Source organism: Macrotis lagotis, chromosome 6 (genome assembly GCF_037893015.1).
Source record: "Macrotis lagotis isolate mMagLag1 chromosome 6, bilby.v1.9.chrom.fasta, whole genome shotgun sequence".
NCBI lineage: Eukaryota > Metazoa > Chordata > Mammalia > Peramelemorphia > Peramelidae > Macrotis > Macrotis lagotis.
Genome location: NC_133663.1, coordinates 204,497,523 through 204,524,746, shown reverse-complemented (window position 1 = coordinate 204,524,746; position 27,224 = coordinate 204,497,523). Strand labels below are relative to the sequence as shown.

Below are 27,224 nucleotides of genomic sequence, written 5' to 3'. Positions count from 1 at the left end.
ATTTCTGTCTCAGAATCTGTCTGGCATGTGGTGGCAAATCCAGCTCCAATCAACTTTTCCAACTTAGTTTACACTATGCCTTACCATTCATTCATTCTATATCCTAACTAGATAGGAATACTAGCTCTTCATCTATCACAGTCTTTGCAACATGGGCCCCTTTGGCAGTCTGGTGAGGCTGATACATAGTCTTAGAATAGTTTTTCTTTTTTAATATATAAAGATTATACGTAGTATTACAAAGGAAACCAAATGTTATGAAATATAGTTAGGATGTTTTTTCCAAAGTTCATGAGCCCTCTGAATCCTGAAGAGACCACAAAAAAGATTAATAATTCCACATGTTCAAAACTATTAACAGCTCTATGTGATGAAATACTATCTTTCTATAAGAAATCATAAGGGACAGGATTTCAGAAAAGCCTGAAAAGACTTGCATGAATTGATGCTAAATGAAATGAACAGAACCAGAAGAACATAATAAATGCTACCAACAACATGGGGTGAAAATCAACCTCTTCATTTCAGTAATGCAATAAACAAAGGCAGTTTTAAAAGACTTGTGATGAAAAATATCATCTTTGACAATAAAGAAATTATTAAATGAAGACCAAAGATTATTATCTTCAATTTGTAAAACTTGTCTTTTGGATAATGTCATTTTTTTTCTCTCCAATGTTTTCTTTCTTTCATTTGGATCTGATTCTTCTCTCACAACATGATCAATGGATCTATGTTTAGCATGGTTTATAAATATAGAGCCTATATTAGATTGCTTTGTCAGGGGGAGGGGAGAGGGGTCAGGAAAGGGAGAGAAGAAGAAAATTGTAAAACTTAAAACCTAGCAAAAAAAAATAACTGGTAAGGGGCAGCTAGGTGACTCAGTAGATAGAGCATCAGCCCCAGAGTCAGGAGGACCTGAGTTTAAATCCAGCCTCAGACACTTAAAATTATCTACCTGTGTGGCCTTGTGCAAGTCATTTATAACCCCATTGCCTTGCAAAAAAAAAAAAAAAGAAGAAGAAAAAATTATTGGTAAAAACGACCATTGCATGTAGCTGAAAAACAAATAAAATATTTTTTAAAGTTCATGAATCTGGCTTTCCAGCAGGATGGTCCCGCTTCTTCTGGTTAAAGCAAGGCTTGGAATGGGAAATCACACACGTGAGCTGCTTGAGAGCCCGATTGAGGAGCGGCGGGGGTTACTGGCAGCGGCGGGGGTTACTGGCAGCGGCACAGGTCCGAGGCTGCTCCAGCCATGGTTGCGTTTGCAAGGTGGCAGTACTGCGGGGAGCCGGCCCAAGGGCAGAAGGTTGCGCTAGTTCAGTTTTCAAATGGGAAACTCCAGAATTCTGAAAATGTGAATTTTTCCTTATATAAGAGCAAAGGCACCACTAATCCAAGGAAGAAGTTTAGAAGGATACTGGCTGCTGAAACAGACTTTCCTATGTAGGAAACAACTTTGGTACCAGAGCACTGAAATGTAACAATTTATGCAGGTATTTTGTTGGTGTTTTGAATAAGAACTCTGTCCAAATGGAAATATATGATACTGAATTATTTAATATGCAACCAGTGTTTCCAGATGACTTGAACAACAGTAAAACAACATTAGGAAGTAAGACCAAATCTTACAGCAATCAGGTGGACTTCTGCATTGAGGCCTTTGGAACCACCAAACAGAAGCGAGCTTTGAGCTCCAGAAGAATGAACAAAGCCAACAATGCTGTGGCCCAAGCATCTGAAAATATTACAGATAAAAAAGGGGTCACTGCTCTTGTGAAGGATGCAGCCAAGGATGACTTTCAAGATGAATCTGCCTATCTACCCCCATGCCATGCTGATGGGGTCAAGCCAGAGGAAATTTATAAATTTGAAGGCCTTCTTTCTCCTACAGAATACAATGCACTTCAGGTCCCATCTGAGGTTCTAAAAAATGTTACATCTGAAGAAATAGTGGAAATGATAGAAGAAAACAGCTACTGTACCTTTGTCATTGAAGCTTTGAAGAACCTGCCTCTAGATGAGGAAAGCCAGGACCCCAAGGCTTGATGTCTATGGTTTTTAAGCATTCTCATTAAATTCAGATCCTAGACTGTGATTAGGAAAAAGAATTCACTGAGACTTGATGTGCCACATATTATTAATACCAAACTCTTCAAGAATTTTACTAGTTTGACTTACAATAATGACACTTTACAGAACTTAATTTCTGAATCAATGAAAGCTAAAATAACAGCTTATGCAATTGCATTGGCTTTGCACATAAATGATTTCCAGACTGACCTGACAATGTTACAAAGAGACATGAAACTCAGTGAAAAAAGGATAATTGAGATTGCAAAAGCTATGAGGTTGAAGATTTCTAAAAAGAAGTTGTCTTTGGAATCTGGAAGTGAAGAGGACCACAAAATGGGAACTTTGTCCATTCCCCTGTCTGCTTTACCACGCCAAAAAAGGACTTAAAGGCATATTGAGAATTGGAGTTTTAAGGAAGACTGCCAGACCAAAGGGTCTGCCCTAGCTTGGCATCTATTTCCTGATACCACTGGTATTTCTTTTTTCAAGGAGTCACTTGCTTTCCTATATTGCTAAAGATGAACACCTTGGTCTTGAGGGACCAGATTATTTGTAAAAATGGAATTAAATGATGTCTTGATTGGGTTTCAAAAGAAAAGTTCATGGATCTGGCCTAGATAGAGAGAAGACAGGCACTGTGTTAAGGTCTCCTGATATTCCCTCATATACAACATGAAACAAAATCCTTTACAGAAATCCAATCGACAAAACCCAGAAAGAGAAGAAAAGACTGAATGGGGCAAATCTCATTACTTTACATTGCAATAGAGGGGAAGAAGGGAGGAGATGAGAACTGCATGAATCTTATTCTCATCACATTTGACTTAAAGTTAACATACATGCACTCAGTTAAGATAAGAAATTTATCTTACCTTTCAAGTATTAAAAGGGGGAAAGGGGAGGGGGAAGGAAAAGGGGAACCAACAGAAAAAAGGGAAGGAAGAAGGAGCAAAGGGAAAGGGGAAAAAGGGGAGGGGGGATTGGATATAGGAGGACAAATACACTGAAGGCAATGGTAGTCAGAAACAAAATACTGAGGAATATGAATAAAGAGAAAAAAGGGGGGAAGGGGGGAACAGAGGGAATATAGAATGAAAGGCAATTAAAAGTTAGTAATTGTAACTTTGAATCTGAAAGGGATGAACTCTCCCTTAAAACATAGCAAATAGCAGAGTGGATTAAAAACTGAAATCCTACAATGTGCTGCTTACAAGAAACTCATTTGAAACAGAGAGATACATACAGAGTAAAGGTAAAAGGTTGGAGAAAAATATATTATGCTTCAGCTGAAGTGAAAAAGCAGCCACAAAAATAGATAGTGTTAAAAGAGATGAGGAAGGAAACTATATACTCCTAAAAGGTACCATAGACAATAAAGTAATTTCAATACTAAATATGTATGCACCCAACATTATAGCATCCAAATTCTTAGAGGACAAGTGGAAGGAGTTACAGGTAGACATAGACAGCAAAATTCTACTAGTGGGAGACCAAAACCTCCCGCTCTCAGATTTAGATAAATCGAATCATAAAAATAAACAAGAAAGAAGTTAAGGAGGTAAATATTTTTAGAAAACCCAGACATGATAGACCTATGGAGGCAATTGAATGGGGATGGAAAGGAATAAGCTTTCTTTTCTGTAGTTAATGGCACCTACACAAAAATTGATCATGTACTAGGACATAAAAATCTAATAATCAATTGCAGAAAGGCAGAAATAATGAATACATCTTTCTCAGATCATAATGCAATAAAAATCTCATACAATATTGGGTCAGGAAGCTATAGACCCCAATAAATAACTTTATTTTAAAGAATGAGTGGATCAAACAACAAATTATAGAAAGAATTATTTCATCCTAGATGACAATAATGAAGCAACATACCAAAACCCATGGGATATGGCTGTCAGGAGATATATATCTTTAAATGCTTACATGAATAAATTAAAGAAAAAGGAAATCAATGAACTAAATATGCAACTAAAAAAATTAGAGAAAGAACAAATTAAAACCCCCCCAATTAAATATCAAATTAGAAATCATGAAAATTAAAGGAGAAATTGGGGGCGGAGCCAAGATGGCAACAAGAGAGCAATGTCTCTTAGAAGCTCTCTCATAAAATTTCCAAACTAAGGAGTCTAACTAAACTTTTGAGACAGAACCCACAGAGGGACCCAGTGAGGCAGTTCTCCTACTCAAGGTAACCTGGGAAAGAGCAGAAAGGTTCTGCAACCTGGGGTTGGAGGGGCAGCCCGCCAGAGCAAAAGAACTTCAGCCTCCTGGAGGCAGCCCCAGGGTGCTGGGAGCCACAACTCACAGCGGCGGAGGAGTCTCCTGAGTTATGCTCCCGGGAGCACCGGGCACAAAGTGGGGGAACAGTGGGGGACCTCTGCCAGAACGAGCATGGGAAGCCCAGCCCTCAGGGCACACACCAAGCAACTTGGTCTTTCCAGTCTTTCCCCAGCCCAGATCCAGGAACAGAAGCAGGCAGAGTGGGTAAGCAGGCACACCCAGGGCATGAGCCCATTGAACCTAGGGAGGGGAGTGAAGAGAGAGAGACTGCAGAGCTCTGTCCCCTGCCCCTGGAACAGGACTCTGGGGCTCTGACCACATTCAGATCCTGATCATAGTCTAGGCCCCCCCCATAGAACAGCAGGGGCCCCCTCCACCTCAGCCCCATGGCAGAGGGGTGTGCTTATGGTCATTCACAGACCAAGAGGGATGACAGAGTCTCACACACTGAGATGCTTGTGGGAGTGTCCCAAAAGCTCAGGAAGCACTCCAAAACCAGGCTCAGGCTGGGAAAATGAGCAAGCAGAGAAACAAGAGGAAGACCATTGAGAAATATTTTGCAAATGAGCCCAAGAAGGATCAAAATACTCAGTCTGAAGATGAGGAAGCACAAGCTCCTGCATCTAAAGACTCCAAGAAAAACAGAAATTGGGCTCAGGCTATGACAGAGCTCAAAAAAGACTTGAAAATCAAATGAGGGAACTGGAAGAAAAACTGGGAAAAGAAAGGAGAGAGATGCAGGAAAAACATGAAAATGAAGTCAGCAGCCTAGTCAAGGAGATCCAAAAAAATGCTGAAGAAAATCACATGCTAAAAACCAGCTTAGTTCAAATGGATAAAACAGTTCAAAAAGTTATTGAGGAAAAGAATGCTTTAAAAAGCAAAACTGGCCAGATGGAAAAAGAGATAAGAAAACTCTCTGAGAAGAACAAATCCTTCAGACAAAGAATGGAACTCAGGGAGATTGATGAATTTACAAGAAACCAGGATTCATTACTTCAAAACCAAAAAAATGAAAAATTAGAAGAAAATGTGAAACATGTCATTGAAAAAAACAACTGATCTGGAAAACAGACTTAGGAAAGATAATTCAAAAATTATTGGAATAACTGAAAGTCATGATCAGGAAAAGAGCCTTAAAATCATTTTCAAAGAATTACTACAGGAAAATTGCCCTGATATTCTAGAAGCAGAGGGCAAAATAGAAATGGAGAGAATCCACCGATCCCCCCAAGAAAGAGATCACAAAAAACCAACCCCTAGGAATATTATAGCCAAGTTCCAAGAACTCCCAAGTCAAAGAGAAAATATTGCAAGCAGCCAGAAGGACACAATTCAAATACTGTGGAGCTGTAGTCAGGATCACACAGGACTTAGCAGCAACTACATTGGAAGCTCATAGGGCTTGGAATATAATATACCAGAAGGCAAAAGAGCTTAGAATGCAACCGAGCATCAACTACCCAGCAAGGCTGAATGTCCTCTTCCAGGGAAAAAGATGGACTTCCAATAAACCAGGGGAATTTCAAATGTTCCTGTTGGAATGGCCAGAGATGAACAGAAGGTTTGATCTTCAGATACAGGACTCAGGTGAAGCATGGACATTGAAGGAGAGGGGGGAAAATATGAGGGACTTGATGATGAACTACATGTATTCCTGCATAGAAAAATGACACTGATAATACTCATATGAACCTTCTCAGTTAATAGAGCAAGTAGAGGGAGCTTTTATAGTTGAAGCATAGGAGAAAGCTGAATTTGAAAATGAAATATGGTGTAAAAATGGAGTCAATAGAAAAAAAGGTAAATGTGATGGGAGAAAGAAAAAGGAGAGGGGGGATAGGCCAAGATATCTCATATAATGAGTTTTTTCTTTATCACAATGAGCTATTGCAATGATATGGAAGGGGGTGAAGGCAAGGGGGGAATGAGGGAATCTTCACTCTCATCAGAGGTGGCTAGGAAAGGAAACAGCATATATACTCAATGGGGTATAGACATCTGGAGTAAGAAGAAAAGGGGGGGACAGAGGGAAGGGGGAGATGTGAGTGATGGAGGAGACGATGGACCATGGTGGGGTGGAGTGGTCAGATATAACACATTTTCTTTTTTACTTCTTGCAAGGGGCTGGGATTGTATGGACTGTCTGGGACCATAGGGCCAGGTGGATACTGGGCCTAAGGGGTGGTATGGGAGCTCAGGGCCTCTTGGCCCCAGGACCAGGGATCTGTCTGCAGCACCACTCAGTTACCCTACAGCAGAGTCAGAGTGAAAGGAGAGAGAAAATATAGTACATGGTAGTGGAGAAATACGAAAGGAGGGAGTTGAGATCAGCAATGGCAACAGTGGAAAAATATGGAAGTAACTTTTGCGATGGACTTACCATAAAGAATGTGATCCACCCGCAATAGAGTTGTTGGTGTTGGAACATAGACTGAAGCACATTTTTTATTATTATTATTTGGGGGAGTGCAGGGCAAATGGGGCTGGGTGGCCTGCCTGAGGCCACATAGCAGGGTGATCTTTGGGTGTCTGAGGCCGGATTTGGACCTGGGTGCTCCTGGCTCAAGGGCCAATGCTTTGTCTGCCACCCAGCTTCCCCTACTATTATTACTATTTTATTTTATTTAGGGTCTTATTTTTGATTTTTTTAGTTTTTTTGCAGGGCATTGGGGTTGGGCTGGCTTGCATGTCACACGGCTGGGTGATTGTTGGGTGTATGGGGCCAGATATGGGCTTGGGTGCTCCTGGCTCCAAGGCTGGGGCTCTGTCCATTGTGCCACCTGGCCATACCTACAATTATTACTATTATTTTTTAAAATTTTTTTCTCTCCCCATTACTTTATCACTCAAGTGAGACTGTATTTTGTGGGGGGAGGGGGTATTCTGTTTGCTCTTAAACAAGAATATTTTATTAATGTATAAAAACCATTATTTGTACAAAAAGAATAAATAAATATAAAAATAAATTAAAAAATTAAAGGAGGAATTAATAAAATTGAAAGCAAGAAAACTATTGAACTAATAAATGAAACCAAGATTTGGTTTTATGAAATAACCAATAAAATTGATAAACATCTGGTCAATTTGATTTAAAAAAAGAAGAAAACAAAATTGCTAGCATCATACATGAAAAAAAGGGGAACTCACTACCAATGAAGAGGAAATTGAAGTAATAATTCAGAATTATTTTGCTCAACTCTATGCCAATAAATATGATAATCTCATTTACAAAAATACAAGTTGCGCAGGTTAAATGAAGAGGAAATTAAATACCTAAAATCCCTATCTCAAAAAAAGAAATACAACAGGCCATTACTAAACTCCCTGAGAAAAAAATCTCCAGGGCCAGATGGATTCACAAGTGAATTCTATCAAGCATTTAAGGAATAATTGGTTCCAATTCTATATAAACTCTTTGGAAAAATAGGGGAAGATGGAATGCTGCCTAACTCTTTCTATGACTCCAATATGGCACTGAAACCTAAACCAGAAAGAGTTAAAACAGAGAAAGAAAATTATAGACCTATCTCCCTGATGAATATAGATGCAAAAATCTTAAATAAAATCTTAGCAAGATGACTAAAACAGGTTATCACTAGGATAATACATTATTACCAAATAATATTTATCCCAGTAATGCAGGAATGGTTCAATATTAGGAAAACTGTCAGTATAATTAATTATGTCAATAACAAGCCTATGAGAAATCATATGATTGGGGGCAGAGCCAAGATGGAGACAAGAGAGGATTGTCTCTTAGGTTTCTCTCTCATAAAACTTATAAACTAAGGACTCTAACTAAATTTCTGAGAGACAGAACCCATAGAGGGACCCAGTGAGGCAGTTCTCCTACTCAAGGTAACCTGGAAAAGAGCAGAAAGGCTCTGATCCCCGGGGTTGGGAGGGCAGCCTGCTAGAGGGGTGGCCCGCCAGAGTGAAAGAAAGAACTTCAGCCTCCTGAAGGCAGCCCCCAGGGCACTGGGAGCCACATTGGATGGTCTGTCCATGACCATAGGGCCAGATGGATGATGGGCCTAAGGGGTGGTAGGGGGGCTTAGGGCCTCTTGGCCCCAGGGCCAGTGATCTGTCTGCTGTGCCACTCAGCTACCCCACAGCAGAGTCAGAGTGAAAGGAGAGAGAAAATATAGTACATGGTAGTGGAGAAATACTAAAGGAGAGAGTTGCAATCAACAATGGCAACAGTGGAAAAATATGAAAGTAACTTTTGTGATGGACTTATCATAAAGAATGTGATCCACCTGCAACAGAGTTGGTGGTGTTGGAACACAGACCAAAGCACATTTTATTTATTATTATTATTATTATTATTATTATTATTATTATTTGGGGTGGTGCAGGGCAGATGGGGCTGGGTGGCCTGCCTGGGGCCATTTAGCAGGGTGATCACTGGGTGTCTGAGGTCAGATTTAGACCCGGGTGCTCCTGGCTCAAGGGCCAGTGCTCTGTCTGCCACCCTGCCACCCCTACTATTATTATTATTTTATTTTATTTTGGGTCATTTCTTTTCTTTTTTTTTGGATTTTGCAGGGCAGTGGGGTTGGGGTGGCTTGCATGTCACACAGCTGGGTGATTGTTGGGTGTGCAGGGCCGAATTTGGGCTCAGGTGCTCCTGGCTCCAGGGCTGGTGCTCTGTCCACTGCATCACCTGGCCATACCTACAATTATTACTATTTTTTTATTTTAATTTTAATTTTTTCTCTCCCCTTTACTTTATTGCTCAAGCAAGTCTATATTTTGGGGGGAGGGGGTATTTTGTTTACTCTTAAACAAGAATATTTTATTAATGTATAAAAAATTATACAAAATGAGAATAAATATTAAATAAGAAAAAAGAAATCATATGATTATATCAATAGATACTGAAAAAGCTTTTGACAAATACAGTACTCATTCCTACTAAAAACACTAGAGAGCATAGGATTAAATGGATTGTTTCTTAGAATAATAAGCAGTATCTATCTGAAGCCATCAATAAGAATTATAAGCAATGCAGATAGGCTAGAGGCATTCCCAATAAGATCAAGGGTGAAACAAGGATGCCTATTATAACCACTACTGTTCAATATTGTATTAAAAATGTTAGCTATAAGAGAAGAAAAAGAAATTGAAAACATACATTTGGGAAAGAAGAGATAAAACTCTCACTCTTTGCAGATGACATGATGGTGTAACCTAGAGAATCCAAAAAAAAAATCATCAAAAAAAAACTCCTAGAAATAATTAGCAACTTTAGCAAAGTCACAGGATATAAAATAAACCCTCATAAATCCTCAATATTTCTATATGACTAGCAAGATGCCACAGAAAGGGCTAGAAAGAGAAATCCCATTCAAAGCAACTTCAGACAATATAAAATGCCTGGGAGTCTACCTGCCAAGACAGACTCAGAAACTTTTTGAAAACAATTACAAAACACTTCTCACACAAATAAACTCAGATTCAAATAACTGAACAAATATCAACTGCTCACAGATAGGCCATGCTAATATAATAAAAATAACAATTCTACCAAAATTAAACTATTTGGTGCCCTACCAATCAAAATTTGAAAAAAATTAATGAATTAGAAAAAATTATAAGTAAATTCATATGGAGAAATAAAAAGTCCAGAATCTCCAGGGATTTAATGAAAAAAATTCAAAAGAAGGCGGCTTAGCCCCTACCAGATCTAAAATTATATTATAAAGCATCAGTCATCAAAACTGTCTGGTATTGGCTAAGAAAGAGTGGTAGATCAGTGGAAGGTGCAATACCGGCAACTGATTATACTAATCTGCTATTTGATAGCCCCAAACAGTCCAGCTATTGGGAAAAAACTCTATCTTCAATAAAAACTGTTAGAAAAATTAGAAGTTAGTCTGGCAGAAACTTGGATTAGACCAACTCCTCACACCCTATGGCGGCAAAGAATTGGAAATTAAGTGAATGTCCTTCAATTGGGGAATGGCTTAACAACCTGTGATATATGTATGTGTTGGAACACTTGTTGTTCTATTATAAACCAGAAGGAATGGGAATTTAGGGAAGCCTGGAAGGATTTGCATGAACTGATGCTGAGTGAGATAAGCAGAACCAAAAGAAAATTGTATTGTACACCCTAACAGCAACATGGTGGGTGATGGTCAACCTTAATGGACTTGCTCATTCCATCAGTGAAACAATTGGGCACAATTTTGGGGTATCTGCCATGGAGAATACCATCTTTTCCAGAGAAAGAATTGTGGATTTTGAACAAAAACCAAAGACCTTTAATTTTAAAAAAATGCTATCTTATTATGTAATTTTGTTATCTCTTATACTTTATGTTTCTTCTTTAAGGATATAATTTCTCTCTCATCACATTCAACTTAGATCAATATACCATGGAGGGAAGTAAGATTAGAGGAAGAAATGTAAAATTCAAAATAAATAAAACCTTTTAATAAAACAAAAAGTTCATGAATGCTGACTGAGAACCCCAACTGGGAGTTGGTTTATTATTCTTTGTATTCTGCAGCTTCTATTACTGCAGACTATACCAGAGGCTTATTATGAATTCCCTTCTTCTCTACAACTTTTGAAAATATTTCTCTCCCTCAAAGGAGCATCTTATATGTCACTTCCTCCAAGACTCCTATGCAACCAACCAAAAGGGATTATTCCCTTCAAACTTTTCTAGAATATTTCATCTAGATTTTTCTTTTGTCTTTGCAACATTCTACCATAGAACATATTTACTTACATAAAAATTCTTTCTCCCCTATTATATTGAAAGTTTCTTAAAGCCATGATTTTATCATTTTTTCTTTTTTTTGTATGCTGAGCATCTAGGATTCATCATCTCTTAAGCATAGTAGATTCTTAATAAATGTTTAATAAATTAATTGTTCAATTTTTTATTTTTAAATCCCCATATCAATATTGTCTTACCAACTTGAACAAAAAGTTGGTACAATTGTCTTCAAATTAACAAGAAAATGAGTTAAATTTGAGAAATGTGGTTTTTTTTACTTAAAAAAAGAAACATTCTGCCTGCAATGAAAATCTTTCTCCACATGGCTAACCACAAATACTGTTATCATACCACAATTGGCTTTTTTCCAAACCAGTGTCATCCTGGATCTCACTTGAATAAAAAAAAAATACTGTCTTCTTGAAAGGAAAAACCTGGTGGTCACAGATGCAATTAACTATACTGCCTAAAAAGAGTGAACACAGATGTCATGCACTTCAACACAAGCCAAAGCCTGCCTCTCTCTCTCTCTCTCTCTCTCTCTCTCTCTCTCTCTCTCTCTCTCCTCTCTCTCTCCATAGATAGAGATAGAGATAGAGATAGAGATAGAGATATGTGTTGTGTGTCTGTCTCTCTCTCTCTGCCTCTCTCCTCTCATTGTCATTTTCCCCTCTCTCTCATTCTTTCATTTTTTTTTTTTAGATTTTGCAAGACAATGAGGTTAAAAGGCTTGTCCAAGGCCACACAGCTAGGTAATTATTAAGTGTCTGAGACTGGATTTGAACTCAGGTACTCCTGACTCCAAGGCCGGTGCTCTATCCACTATACCACCTAGCCTCTCATTTTTTTTAAGCTCTGTCTCATTCTCTCTGTCCTTATCTCTTTCTCTGCCTCTCTCATTCTCTCTCATTCTGTCATTTTCTCTCTGACATTCTCTTTTTTTAATCTCTTTCATTCTGTTTCATTCTCTCTCTGTCTCTCTCTCTCTCTCTGTCTCTCTCTCTCTCTCTCTCATACACACACATATACAAACATACATACATACATACACACACACTCATATATTGTGCTGGAGATCCATTTGAAACTCCAGAAATAAAGAGAATTTGATCACCTACTAAGTCAAAACTAAAAGTTTTGGAAAGCAAACAAAAATCTAAAAGAAGAATTCTATTCAGATATTAAGATGGTAGAGAAATGACATGGAATAGGGAGTAGAGGGCCAGCCTTGTAGCTAGAAGGTCTGGGTTCTGGTTTTACTTAACTCTGACAAATGCTAGCTATATAACTCTGAGAAAATTAAATAACCTCTCAGGTGTTCTAGGCAACTCTTAACACTACAAGTTATAGAAAAAGGATATTGATAAAGTGAATGTTGTCACCCTGGCAAATTCTCTAAACCTATAAAATCACAAGTCCAGGGCCTGTCCTTATTAGAATGACAACTTAGGCTTGATTACAATTGTAAAGATAGAGTTAGAACATATTCTTATGACTTTCGATATGAATTCTTCCATTTATCCCATTTCCAATTTCCAAATCTATTAGATATTGCTTCATGAATATTCCAATTTTTTCTGTTAAATTTTAAACAAAATAAGCCTTTGATTTTAGTGAAAATAACAAACTAGAAACTCCAGATATTTAAAATATAGATTTCTTTTTAGTTGAATAATTTGGATTGAATCAAGACTAGGGTGAAAAGTCTTGATTCGATCCAAGCAATTCATGTTGTAGATGAATGGACTGAGGCAATATTATAGATAACTAACTTGAAAGTCTGGAAGACTTGGATACACATTTACTCTAAACTTAGGTGCGTCATTTAACTTCAGTGATTCAGGTAATTCTCAAAGACTATAAATTGAAGAACCATTGCCAAGCTTCATCTCTAGAGAAAGTTTCCTCACTGTGAGTTCCCTGTGTCAAAGAAATCACTAGTCTGTATCCAAAAGGTCCTACCAAATTTGAAATGAAGATCACACATATGGGGGTGGCTAGGTGACACAGTGGATAGAGCACCGGCCCTGGAGTCAGGAGTATCTGAGGTCAAATCCGACCTCAGACATTTAACAATTACCTAGCTGTATGGCCTTGGGCAAGCACTTAACCCCATTGCCTTGCAAAAAACCTAAAAAATAAATAAAAATAAATAATAAAAGATCACACACATATGACAAATTGTTTGAAATTCATTCTCTCTCATTCACTATCTATTATTCCCTGTTATTCTTCCTCTTTCACCCCCCAAAAATTTCAAATTCACCAAGGTTAGGGAACATATTTTTATATTTCCCAATATGCTAAGCATAGATTTTGTTATGTAGGTATTAAATAAATATCTTTGATTTTTTGAATAAGAAGTGACAGGAAAACTAACAAGGCTTCGATTAGCTCCTCCCACTGCTTTTTATCAAAAAAAAAAAAAACAAAAGCAAAAAATATTTGTTAAAGGCATGTCCAAGAAATGGGAGAGTGATGTAGTGGAAAGAAAATTGAATTTGAAGTCAGATAACTTGGTTTCAAATCCCGGTTCTTGTTTTGTTGTTCAGTTCTTTCAGTCATGACTGGCACTTCAAGACTATTGTAGTTTTCTTGACAAAGTTGCTGGAGGGGTTTGACATTTCCTTCTTCAGCTCATGATATAGGTGAGGAACTGAAGCAATTAGGATTAAGTGAGTTGTTCAGCTCCATATAGTGTCTAAGATCAAGTTTGAACTCAGAACCTTGAGTCTTCCTAAACCCAGAACCTTACAAACTATCCACTGCACCACCTAGCTGCCAGTTCTGTTACTTTCTTCTAAATTTCCTAGATATTTAATCTTAAGCAGGTCTCAACCTATTGGACTACATTTTCTTCAGTTGTAAAATAATTAGTTCAAACCAGATGGCACTATATTTTTTCAGTTCTGAATCTCTGAGTACTTTTAATATGGAGTCTATACTATGTGTTCTCTCAAATAAGATTAAGAATTTGTCACTGAAGATAGCACTAAGAAATGTGTAAATAAAATAATGTAAGATCCCAGTGCAAAAGGCCTTACTGACAGGGAAATTACTAGGAAATTACTAGAAAATTACTAGGGGGAAAAAAAAGAAACTCTGTCTTTTCCCACCTGGGGAATATGACTTTCTAGTGCCCCATACTATACTTTGAGTACCTCTATGGCACACCAAGTGGTTCACCTAACAATAAGATTAGATCTCAGGAACTTTGCCAAAGGGTATTTTTGACCTTCCCTAGCCCATATGCACACAAAAAATGCTGTTTAAGGTCAAAATGGATCTTATTCTGATTATTCTTCACAGGTTCATTTCGTCATAAACTTTTATTGAGAAAAGGAGTTAGGAGGTCATCTAGTCCAGCATCTTCCTATACACACACACACACACACACACACACACACACACACACACACACTTTTGCACATTTTACAAATGAAGAAATTGAGACCCAGAGGAAGGAGTTGACTTGTTCAAGGTCTTAGAAAGTGATTAAACATGAACTTGAACTCAGATCTCCTAATTCAGTCTAAAGTTACCAAGATTTGAACAGAGAGCAAGTATAAACATTCATGCTTGTATTCTTTCTGTTTGTTCATTCATTCAACAAACGCTTAGAGGCAAATAGAAGGCTGAGTGGTTAAAACAATGGACCTGGGGTCAAGAACACCTGTATACAAATTCAGCCTCTGAATAAGTCAGTTAACCTCTTTGTACCTGTTTTCTTAACTGTAAAATGATGATGATAATAATAATAATAATACCTGCCACCCAAGTATACTGAAGGCTGTCCTCCACATATAGCACTGGCATGTGATTGTGTGGATCAAAGGGAGAAGGAAGAGATGTCTCTAGCCTTCCCCTTTCCTTCTCCAAGGGAGACTTTAATTTCTGACAGGAGGATAAACAGAAGATTAGAGTCAGAAGCTTAGCCACTCTCCTTTCATCAGAGAGAGGGGTGGACCAGACAATAATAATAACTTGCTCTTTTTAAAGATTATCAGTCTAGGGGATGTGGTTTTCAGGTTCAAGCTAAGATTCTGATTGCCATTCATTGTTGGGGGAAGCTGGACCCTAAGTTGTACAGCCAAAGTTTGATAACTTTCCCACCAAATACCCAGTCCATAATAAAAACACAGTAAATCGTAGAGAAATTCATTTATCCAAGTTCAAAGTTAAATAGAAATCAGAGAAGGTGTACATAGGAGAATATATAGAGACCATACGAAGTGAAAAAACACTTCCATTGGTAGCGAGAAAACTGCTTAATTGATAGTTCTTCATGTCATACAAGAAGAAATTCCCCTGAAGACAGCTAGGTGGCACAGTGGATAGAGCACCAGTCCTTGAATGAGGACCAGAGTTCAAATCCAGCCTTATGGGCTTACTAGCTGTGTGACCTTGGGCAAGTCACTTAATCCCCCAATTGCCTACAAAAAGAAAAGGAAGGAAGGAAGGAAAGGAGAAGGAAGAAGAAGTTCTTCAAGGTCTGTAGTGTAGGAAGTTGAGGATAGTGATATGATGAAGCCTTCATTCTCTTTTCATGTTGACTTCTTCCCAGAGTCTTTTCCTTTAGCTATGTGAAGTGGGATTGGAGTCTTCTATCTTCTTTCTGGAAGCAGGGAGCCAGAAAAGCCTGAAGAAATAACAGAATCCAAAAGACTAAAAAGACTCTTCAGAGCATGAAGAGAGTGAACTTGTCTTCTCTTATTCTCTTACCAAATCTGCTCCAGCAGACCAGTAGGAAGCATTAATCTCTACTAATAAAAAAAGAATTACCTACAATGGACTTTGGGACTCAAAGCACACAGGATTTCTGTAAAGTTCAAATAAAACAATATTTTGTAAATTGGGCAGCAGAAATAATGCTTGTTTGCCACCTTTCTACCTACTAGTTATATACAATTTTGTGCCAGATGCTCAAGAGTTATCTATGTGCAAAAACTGTAAAGGAAAGGGGTTTTAAAATATTAATTAGTTACTGAGTCTGAAGGCTGAAGAAAGAAAATTTGAATGTACAGAAACTCTTGGATCTAATTAAAAGCAATAGCATTAGACTTCTTTAATAAGAACAAGTAAATAGAGAATTTGTGGGCAGTTTTGAGGAAGACTTTTAAAAAAACAAGTTCAGTTCTAAAATTCCATTGCCCATTTAAAAAGTCTCCCCAAAATATTTTATAAACAGCTATTTTTGTTGAAGAGTGACTAATTTTTTTCATCATTAATGTGGTGAAGCTAACAAACCTTTTTACTTCTTCAAACTATCTTTTATATGAAACTGTTAACAGGTGTGTGTGTGTGTGTGTGTGTGTGTGTGTGTGTGTGTGTGTGTGTGTGTATGCATGTGCATGACTGCGGGCCTTTGTGTCTGTCTGGTTTAAAACATTATATAACCCTGTGAATCCTGGAGTACATTTATGAAAACAAACATAATGTGAAAGTCTTAAATGTTTGGTTCGCTTTTCTTAAAGAAAAACATTTGGTACAGCTGAAAAAATTATAAAAAGATCAAAAGATTGAAGTGGATTATTTTTTATTTAACTTAATAAATCAATGAAAGGGAGAATAATAATTAAGATTATATATTGACAAAACTGGAAGAAGGGGCTCACCCATGACTACAGTCTAATCAGCAGGTTTTCTTCAAGATCACCTTTGGAAGGAGCAGCTAGGTGGCACAGTGGATAGAGCACCGGCCCTGGAGTCAGGAGTTACCTGAGTTCAAATCCAGCCTCAGGCACTTAATAATTACCTAGCCATGTAGCCTTGGGCAAGCCACTTAACCCCATTGCCTTGGGAAAAAAAAAAAAAGATCACCTTTGGTCCCTATGGGAACCACTACTGGAATTCCATGTACAATATTATGAAGAAATGCCATTGCATTCCTGATCTCTCTAGTTGCTAAGGCTCTTCTTTCTATCCCCTTCCAATTATTTTGTTTGTTTTGGGCGGGCTATAGATTTCATATTTATTTATTGTCCACATGGTCTCCTCCAATCCCCTCAAAAAAGGCAGAGATTGATTACTTTTTCTTTTTCTATCCCCACAGGATCTAGCACAATGTCAGGCACAAAGTATATGCTTACCAAGAGCTTATCGAATTAAAATAAATTAAATGCTGAGAATTCTCTGAGTGCATCAAGGCAGTCAGCATACCGCTGGCTTGACAACATTTGCTCTTCCAGGGCCTTTTGGTAGATATAAGCTGAAATATTCCATAACTTTTCAGGAATTCCTATTTATCACACAACTAAGCCCCAACTTGGCATCTCTTTTCCAGCCTCTACAGACTTCTTAATATCATTACTCAATCTCATTCTAGCTCCTGATTTATTTCACAACAGCAGTGGCATCTTAGAATGATAAATCTAGTTCTTTTAGCTCCAAGTAAGCTTAAGTCATTGTAGATGCTTTTCTCCTCTGGGAGAAATCTTCAATTAAGGTAATTCTATAATAGTCCTCTATGGTCCTCCATAAACAGAAAGCCAAGTGGTTCTTAACCACTAAACCAAAATTTTCATCTTGAATTTTAGTTCAGAGAAGAGTATAAGAACATCCAAGGACTTCATTATGAGAAATCATAAAATAACACCTAGATTCCATAAAATAACACCTAGAAAACTAGTTTTGATCAGTTAAAGATTTATACATTTTTTAAAAAAATGAAATGTATTTCTATTTCTCTCTATTAGACTTTTAACATGAAGGCTCTTAGTCAATGTTGATGAGAATTTGGTCATACCAAAGCAATTCTAATAGGCTTTCATAAGCTGAGAATTGTCGAAAAATTAATGTCTTTTCCTTAAGTTGTCACCTTTCAGAAAGGACAGTCTGGGGGGCCTGGGGAGGGGAGGTAACATTACCCTTCAAGTCATCAGATTTTTCTCGTGAAATCCCATTGTATTCAAAGAACTCACAGAGCAGAATGCCCAAGAAGCAAGAATGAATAATCTTAAACCAGATCCTTCCTGTCCACACCTTAACATTTTTATGATTCCCAAGGAGTGGCAGTATTGTGGTTATGTGTCAGACAGATAGTTCCCCTTGGAAAAGAAAGATGCATGTTTGAATTCTGAGGGGATATATCTGCCCTCTCAACTAAATTACTCCACCACTTCTTTCTGGCCCACCTCTGAGTCTTCTATTATGTTGTTTTATTCTCTTCTGTGGATTACTATTCCTTATAATAACACATTATAAAACTGCACTTTGCAAAAAATGTCATTTGAGACACAAGATCACTGAAGTAAACCAACAAGCACCATAATTCATTAATTATCCAAATATTACATGATTCTAAATTGTGACTAGTCAATAAATTTATATTTTAAATGTCATGCTATATGTTTGCAATTCAAAATAGCCATATATATATATATATATATATATATATATATATATATATATATATATATATATCAATTAGTCTTGGTTTAAGATTCCGTCAGTGTACAGATGTGTCAGAGGCAGAGCTTGAACTTAGATCTGACTGAATCCACTATTCCACTCTCAGTCATTATATGAAGTACTAGATCCCCAACAAAATGATGCAGGTCATTTCATTAAACAAGCTTGCCTAAGGAGTGGAATAGTAAGGTCTCAGAGTCAGGAAGACCTGAGTGCAAGTCTTAACTATAAAGGCTATTTCATCCTGGTTAAGGTACTTAACCAGGCATCTCTCTAAGAGTTTAAGATGCAGATTTGTACTCCCATGGAGAGAGTTTTTGCAGTTACAAATTCAGACCTATATCACATCTTTCAAAGTTTATATTACCTTTAAGCCTCATATTATACTTTCTTCATAAAAACCTGTGAAGAAGTTAATGAAAGGATCTTTAATCCCATTTTCCAAAGGTGAAAACTGTGTTGAAAGTAAAATTATTTGGGTTTTCACCTTGATTAAAACTTGATTAAAACTTAGGACAGAGAGAATTAAAGTTTAAAGAAGTATATTGAAGTTTAAAAACAGAGAAGTTAAAAGTCATGTATCTAAGGACCAAATAACTACAAAGTATTAGACAAGATGGGAGTCTAGATCAGTAAATTACGTGCTATAGTGTCTATCTAAGGTGCTGAACTGGAGTCAGAAGCACCTGAGTTCTGGATAAATTACTTTGTATCTGTTAGTTTCCATTTCCTCATAAGTGAAATGGAGATAGTAATGGTACCTACTGTGCAGAGTTATTGTGGTGATCCATTGAGGTAACATATGTACAGTGTTTACCAAAACCTTAAATAGGTAGTCATCAAATTTTTATAATCATCATCATTAATATCTCTGCTGAGTCCAAGTCCCATCATCTTCCCACTGAAAAATTCTAGCTCCCATATTTACATTATTCTCAGGTGAGTTGCAAACAGAAGTTCAAGTATGATGTTGTTGAGACAAATTACTACCAGCCTAGGGCTAAGCATACTTAGTTGTTGAAGGTATAGAGGAATTAAACAGCTTGCCCAGAGTCATACAGAAAACAACTGTCAAAGTCTGGGTTTGAATCCAACAACTGCTTATATAAAGATTAATTAATTATTTTATTTGAAAATACAACACACCTTGTATCATCTGTACTTAGTAAAGTATATGGGACATAAAAGGTACTTCATAAATGTTTATTGATTGATTTACCTTCAAATATGAGATTAGCTCCTTTCACCTTATTAACCCTCATTCTGGATATTATTTGGTCCTTTATGTAACAAAGAGATGACAATACCAGCTCCTTCTTAAAATACAAGTAGATATTTCAAAGATCTGACAACTGATCCTCTGGAATTTGAAAGGAAATATCAAGGGGGTGTTACTTATCCTCATGTAAGGACTTTGGGGGAGACCAAAGGGAAATTATTGCTGGAAATTCACTTTACTGCTCCCTGTACTTCTCCCCAGTGTCTAACTCAAATGATTTAGAAGAATATGCTGCCATGTTTTGATTTAGAGCTAAGATCTGAATTGCAATATATTCACTCCCTTGGCAGATTTTTTCCTGCTATCTTCATGAAGACCTCTGCAATAACATTTTTTCAACTCTTCCCCGCTCTGACAGACCCTCCTCTCCACTTTCTATCTTTTTAAAACATAGGTTTCCAGGCCATGAAGAGGTGATACCTGGAGCTTTGGGGAGCAGGTGGTATAAGCTCCAATTGAAAATGAGCTTCAGAGTATGGGAGAACAATGTGAGTTAAAGCAATTAATTTTATCGCAGGGCACAATTCCTCCTACTAATCACAGCTGCTGACTGTGCACTCTGCTTATAACAGGAAGATCCCCTGCTAAGCAGATATGTGTCACATTATGGAAAATCTACCTCATCTCCAACTTGAGGAGAGGGTCCCATTAAAAAGGAAAAAAAATGTAAGTCGTTTAAATTGTAGCTCTAGGGGCATATTAACTTTTCTTTTCTTCAATATGTGTGCTAACAGAGGTCTCAAGGACACATTGCATGTCACTTCTACATTTTATACAAGGTAGGAAGCATTTCCTTAGCTCTTTTAAGTTTCTGTGAGGATGTATAAATGTGAAAGATGAGGAAGTGTATGCAAACACAATGTACACAGAGAAGATAAAATTGGAATTGTCAGTGTCACTAGAAAGCTAAGAGAGAGGAGAGAAAATCATTGAGTAATGATGAAAGAATTATTTGGTAAATAATACAATTTATCCTCTATGCTTTATGAATGACAATTGCTTTTAATAATAACTGACATTTATGGCACTTTTAAATTTTCAAAGCACAATATAAATATTATCTCCTTTTACCTTCATATCAATATGGGGACTAATATGATCAATAATGAACTTTATTAAGGACCATGATATTTCTGAAAATAAGGGTTAGTGGAAAATTGGGAGAGAGGGTATGTTATATTAGGAAAAAATATCATCTTCATATTAAGGGGACTTACAGTCAAGGATAGTAAAACTGAGGGAATCTAAGGTCAATCTTAACTCTGTCACTTAGTACCATGTGACTTTGGGAATAATCACCTAATCTTCTTAGGTAGCTTCAATTTCCTATGCAAAATGAATAGTTGAACTAATTAGCTTATAAATTTTCTCCCAGTTCTACAAATATTATCCTATTATCCTTGGTTGCTCAACTCCTATAAATCCTAATTTCTTGATGTGTAAAATGAGACTGGTAGCAACATCTACTCTAACTAATTCACAGTTGTTGTGAAGATCATATCATTTAATGAATATGAAAGCACATCAGAAAACATAAAAGTTCTACACAAATGTGAAATGTTTTTTTCCTTGAATGAATTGGGTTAAAATGTGAATTTGGCCCTAAGATGTCTACTGAGATAGGTCACTGATTTTTCCTTTTTCTGAATGACTACATTAATGTCTTAATAAATAAGCAGGAACAGCTTTAATGTTTCTTGCTATAAATTTGTTAATCTCTTTTGGTATTTAGCTTTCAAGTATTATAATGTATCTATAAATACTTTGATAAAGGAAAAATGTTTGGATTTATAAATATGTCTAGTGATATTGTTTGAATGACAAGTGACAACTGTGAAAACTGGAGTTTAAGTTCCATGCATTACCAAAGAGCATTGAAGGTTATCTTAGTCTTCGGAGTTTTGTGATTTAAAAAAAAAACACAGAATCATAGATTTTTTTAATTGGAAGGGACTGTTAGTGATGATATAGTTTATCTGCTTATTTCACAAAGGAGGTAATTTTATCAAAATGCTATTATCTTTGCCTACATAAGTATTTGAAGCAGCCTGGTCATGTATAAAATACTGAACTTGGAGCCACAAACTCCTGACTTCAAATCCTGCCTGAGATATTTACTAGCTGTAAAATCCTGGGCAAGACAGTTAATCAGTGAATACTTCAAATTTCTCATTTATTAAATGGGCATAGAAATAATAACTATTTCACAGAGTGATTGTGAAAATAAAATGAGATAATATTTATGAAATATTTTCCAAATCTTTAAGTGTTATATAAGGGGAAATCTAGAATTTGCAGTTTCCTGGTTAATGTAGGAAAGTAGAATCAAATAATCAGAGGCAAAAAGGACTTCATGGTCATTTAGTGTAACCCATAACTGAATAAGAATACCCTTTACAGCATCCCAGACTGAACCTTTCATTGAAGTCCTCCAGTAAGGGAAAACCCCAAATCTCTCAACTTAAATATTCCATTTGGGGAAATTTTTCCATTCACTGCATTAAAATTTGTCCCTCTTCAACTCCTATCCATTGCTCCTGGTCAGGAAGGAGGAGTACCTATTGTACAAGGGCCTGCCAAGTCCTTTTCAGGATACCTTTGGTATCCACTTTCACCCAACTCTCACCTGTGATTCCAAGAACCTGTTGTATGCTTAGTGGCCATACCCCAGGAAAACCAACTGAGCATATAGGACTCAGTTCCATTAGTATATTAGGAAAATGCCTACATAAACCTTTGAAGACTTTCCCCAGTGGAATGAGTAGATAACAACAATTATTCCAAAGGCCATGAAGACAACTGAAGTAGCCAGTGTAGTATTTAGAGTTTGATCAGACATCAAAGAAACCAAGATCATTCGCTGAATCTTGAACTATTACCAATTGTCCTGACCTTGTCCTGCTACTGGATTTTGATAACTCTCCTCCAAACCTCCATTTTAATTCTGCATGTCTCTTTCATTTTTTTATTTTATTTAAAGCAATGGGATTAAGTGACTTGCCCAAGGTCACACAATTAGGGAATTATCAAGTGTTTAAGGCTATATTTGGACTCCAGTCCTCCTGTTTCTAGGGCCATTGCTTTATCTACTGCACCATCTAGCTGCCCTGGATTTTGATAACTCTAGAAGAGATAGTGAAGTTGTTGACTTTATTCAACTCTGCCTCACTTAAATCCAATTCACACATAAGTCAAGATTTCGATTTTACTCAGTGATGTCTTTGGTTCCCTTTGAAAACAAAGGATAAACAACAAAAATTTGTGATCATTATACTCTGTTTATCTCTATATCTAAGCTTTTGATCAGACTGGAGTGCACGCCTGCACCCAAAACTTCATCACTACAGCAAGTAGTTTTTTTCTCTTGGTCAAAATTAAGTCCAGAATATCAATTTCTCATATCTTTTCTTGTGTTGTAAAAAAATGAAATTTTCATTAAGGGAAGTCAATTATATTTCAATTGCTATTGACTAAAAGAGATCCCCAATAACTGTCCAGTCAGTTCAGTTCAAGTCTTCCATCAGTATTGTATCTATACCCCCATGCCATATTTGTGCTCTGTTTGCTCAACTCTTCATAAATTTCCTCATTCCAGTACATTCCTCATTTCAGTACAGTGAAATATACTTCCACCACATTGTCGCTTCAAATTTTTTCTCCATTGATACTTGCCTAATTTTACACAATATGCTTTTCTCTCTTCTGATTTCAGAATTTGCTCACATTCAAATGCCTATTTAATAATCAATTTAATAATATATTAATTGTATATTCCCTTTGAATAAGATTTAACACTTCCAGAATCAAATTATTATACTGAACAAGTCTAATTACTACCAATAGAATCAGAATTACATCTAGTTGTCCATGTTTATTATCAATTCTGAACATTTAGATATAGACATTTAAAACTATTGATTTTGTTAACAGTTCATTTTTCAGATATCATCTTTAATTTGCTTTACCTCTAAATTATTAGTCTTTCTTTATTATACCTGCTATTTCTAGCTTAGTTGTGTACAGAGGGATTTAGTTATCCATGTCCCTTCCTCCTCCCAGCTCAACTTCTATAATTATAGGATAATAGGCCAATAATGATGTGTTAAACTAACTGTAAAAGTGTAGGTATGGTTAATAATCATTTTATTAATCCCAAACAAATTCTCTGAATAAGAAAGTAAGCCAGGCCATTGGTCAAACAAAAAAAAAAAAAAAAACAGTCTTTAAACAATTCAGTTTGCTAGACATAATGTCAGTGAACATAGTTCAAGAAGTCAACAGAGGTCAGTCAGAGAACAGTTCTGTGGAGTACAACTACTACACATATTGCAGAGGTCAGAGTTGGATGGGAAACAAAGATAAGTAGTTTTTTTTTTCCCTCATCCTTCTGCCCCCAGGGTGATGGAGCTAATTTTACAAAGAAATGACTTATCCAGCAGTTTGAGAGCTTGTGGCATGGCCAAAACACATCCAACAGGGAATATTGAAAATAAACTCTTTTTCTTGCATGAGAGCAACCACTTAAGAATCATAATTTTTGGTGTCTTAGAGGAGAAAAAAATCGGAGATTCAAGGAAGAATTACCCTTTAGCAATTTAGAGTTGAATTAGGGAAAGAACTGAACCTTGGGAAATCAGTGAAGTGGATCATTCAGCAGATATGTTGCTCTTAGTGCAGGGAACAACATGAAAACTCCTTTAGGATAGCAAAGGCATATGGAAGTTACAATATAGAGTTGTGCATTCCCTTGGACTGAAATATTCCCTTTGTGTATAATTTACAATCACTTACATTAACCCTATTCCCACTCTTCTCTCAGATATTGTATATACATTTTTGAAAGGTAACTATATAGATTTGGGGGTGGGGGAATAAGTTGTAGTTAGTTTTTATTATGCCTATTAAATTAGTTTTCTATGAGTTAACTGTGTCTGTTGGCTTGATTTTAAAAAAAACACATTCATGTACTATATAGAAATAGTGATAATTTAGACTCACAAGGTAACCATTCAACCCTGGGTGTTAGAATCATTCTCCATAGACCAACTCAAAACCATATATTCAAACACATTTTTAACCATTGGTTACATATCAAATCTATCTTTTCTTTTAAAATTTTTTTCAGTCATCAAGGATTATATCTTCCCTACTCCATGCCAAAAAATAAAAACTGACTCCAAAGCTAGCACTCTCTAGATTGTACTGTGTTGTCTTACTAGCAAACTTTATATAATAGTATTAATTAAAGGTATCAACCAGTTATTTTACAAAGAAGCTTCATAAGATTCATGAAATAATGTTAATATTTTGAAAAGCACATTATAATTACAAAACTTTGATTATTGAATATGAACTATAATATTTTTAAATGCAGAAAAAATTGGCCAACTTCTAAAAATTATTCTATTTATAGATTTCTCAATTAAGAAAAATGTGGATATAACTGAAGAAGTGATTTTGTTTTTGTTTTTTTTTTGCTTTCTGTAAGGCAATGGGGTTAAGTGACTTGCCCAAGGTCACACATCTAGGTAATTATTAAGTGTCTGAGACCAGATTTGAACTCAGGTCCTCCTGACTCCAGGGCCGGTGCTGTATCCACTGCACCACCTAACTGCCCCTGAGAAGTAATATTTTTTTAAAAAGATGAGGATCATTTGCTTTTAAATTTTCTGACAGAGTGTTTAGTTGGAAATGTATTATATAGCTGATGCTTCTCATTTTTGTAAGATAAGAGAGTTTGGCAGTTGTTTGAGAAGATTCTCAATATTATTAAAAATATCTATTGAAATATATAGTTTTGAAGCAAAATGAAATATGACTGTCCCTCTCTATAAAATGCCAAGAAATTAAAACAATGAATTTTCCATTTCAAATGAAGGGGTCATCAAGCTAAGGTTCATAAACCCTATTCTCACTTTTAAAAATAATCACTTTAATTGCCATATTGAAAATATAAGGAGAAAACAAATATAATGAAATAGGTATGATATAATTTTGTAGGAAAATCCATAACACACATGATCACAAATAATGATGATTAGTTTCTGCTCATTAAATTACTGTTCTATTTTAGGTTCTTTCTAATGGACACTAGACACTAGAATAATCAGCACATTGTCTTTTACTTTAATCAATAGATATTTCTTGACATGTTTTTCAGAGTCAAAGAATCTCAGAGGGAAGGATCTCAAGGACCAACTAGTCCAACCCACACCTCATTACCTTCAAAGGTTTCCCTCATAAGTAGACAGACAACTTTTATTTAAAGTTCTTTAGTGAGAGGGAACCCGCCATCTTCCCCAGTTCATTGAATTTTGGGATAAATATAATTGCTAGATATTTCTTCTTTATGTGACCTGATGCCCAAGGAGCTCACCTTTCAAAAATGGAACTATAGGGAGGCTAGGTGGCATAGTGGATAAAGCACCGGCCTTGGAGTCAGGAGTACCTGGGTTCAAATCTGGTCTCAGACACTTAATAATTACCTAGCTGTGTGGCCTTGGGCAAGCCACTTAACCCCATTTGCCTTGCAAAAAAAACCTAAAAAAAATGGAACTATAGCTCTTGATTCACACAAACTGAGTTCAGACTTGAAAATTTTTGACCCTGTTAAAAGTTGAATAGAACTTTTCTCACACTTTTCTGGCATATTATTCCCCTATTTCCTAGAGTCCCAGAGAAAAATCTATTAAACAAAGTTCATGTTAAGATTTCTCCTGGGGCAGCTAAGTGGTGCAGTGCATAGAGCAGAGGTCCTGGAGTCAGGAGGACCTGAGTTTGAATCCAGCCTCAGACACTTAATAATTACATAGTTGTGTTTTGGGGTAAGTCATTTAACCCCCTTGCCTTTGAAAGACCTAAAAAAAAAAGATTCCCCTAAAATGGATCATTAGAATAAAATGATTCATGGGGAGTTGCTAGCCAAGAAAAATAATGAGACAGTAAGAAAACACCTTGAAAACTCCCCTTGAATTCAAGCCAACTGACCCCAATGAACTTTGTCTTTGAGTCCTGAAAGAATAGGAAAAATTGTTGGCTAAACCACTGTAGGTGTTACTTGAAAGATCATAGAAACTGGGAGAGGTACTACAAGGGTGGAAAAGGTGAGTGAACTAATTTTCAAAAAAAAAGGATAGTCTACCTGCGTGCTTGAGCTTGGGATTCCTGGGAAAATACTAGAACAGATCATTTGCATCAAGAAAATTGCGGGGGGGAGGTAGAAGAGCCAATATAGAGGAACAAATCCTGACCTGCCCTTGCTGGAACCCTCCCCAGAGCAATAATAGAAGTCTCTAGTGGATATTGCTAATTTCTCTGGACTTGGCTTTGAGTCCAATTTGTTTTTATTAAGACATAAATAAATTTTTTCATATTCTGAAAACAAAAAAAAATAAAATGGATCATTAGGATGTCTTATAAAAAGAA

The 27,224-nt window shown here is 36.5% G+C and overlaps 1 long non-coding RNA gene and 1 pseudogene across 1 annotated transcript in view; one reads left to right on the top strand and one right to left on the bottom strand.

Annotated features, from left to right (window-relative positions):
• LOC141491985 (uncharacterized) overlaps positions 1-27,224 on the bottom strand; it is a 188,514-nt gene that overhangs the window by 8,474 nt on the left and 152,816 nt on the right. The gene's annotated exons all lie outside the window — the stretch shown is intronic.
• On the top strand, positions 1,259-2,466 carry LOC141491983 (DNA-directed RNA polymerase I subunit RPA49-like; annotated as a pseudogene).